This window comes from Phalaenopsis equestris, unplaced genomic scaffold, assembly GCF_001263595.1.
Source record: "Phalaenopsis equestris unplaced genomic scaffold, ASM126359v1 Scaffold000036, whole genome shotgun sequence".
In the NCBI taxonomy this organism is placed as follows: Eukaryota; Viridiplantae; Streptophyta; class Magnoliopsida; order Asparagales; family Orchidaceae; genus Phalaenopsis; species Phalaenopsis equestris.
In genome coordinates, this window is record NW_018164478.1 from 1,056,985 (window position 1) to 1,057,695 (window position 711).

General features: G+C 21.0%; 1 protein-coding gene across 1 annotated transcript in view; it reads left to right on the top strand.

The window, feature by feature from the left end:
• Positions 1–711, top strand: part of LOC110018773 (vacuolar protein sorting-associated protein 51 homolog) — a 129,371-nt gene that overhangs the window by 63,766 nt on the left and 64,894 nt on the right. The window lies entirely within an intron of this gene.

Genomic DNA, 711 nt, shown 5'->3' on the forward strand with positions numbered 1-711 from the left:
AAATAAAAATCAGAAAAATATAAAATAAATTTCTTTGGGTTCTCTGACCTTAGAGAGATTTTCCAAAAATATAAAACATATTTTTCAACATATAAAATATTTTATTTTTATTAAAGTCCCCAAAACTTCAATTAATTCTAATAAATCACAGAAACTTCAAAAAATTATGAAATTTTGGCCAAAGGACTTTCTGGTCTAGGGCTAGCTTACATAAAAATTTCAAATGATTAGGAGTTGTCTTGATCATCTTTTGAAATTTTCTTTAAAAATGTATATGTTTGCATAAAAATAATTATATGATATTATTTGATTTGTAGAATATAAAGATCAAAATCATTTATCAAAATATCAAAATATCAAAATATCAAAATATCAAAATCCAGAGTAGTCTTAGGAAATAATTTTATAATTTTTAAAAATCAAAATATCACTATTTTAAGCAAACCTCAATTTGCTTAAAATATTTGATTTGGAGAATATAAAGATCAAAATCATTTGATTTTTGTTCTCCACTGTGATTTATAAGTCAGAGACTTCACCATAAAAATCTCAAAGGATTTGGAGATCATTTAATATTTTTAATTGATTTTTAAAGATCATTATTAAAATTAACACTTAAGTGATTTTAAAAAATCAAAATATAACTAAAAAAATTATTAAACTTAGTTTTTTGAGTTCTCTGATATTAGGGGGATTTAATAAAAATAAAAA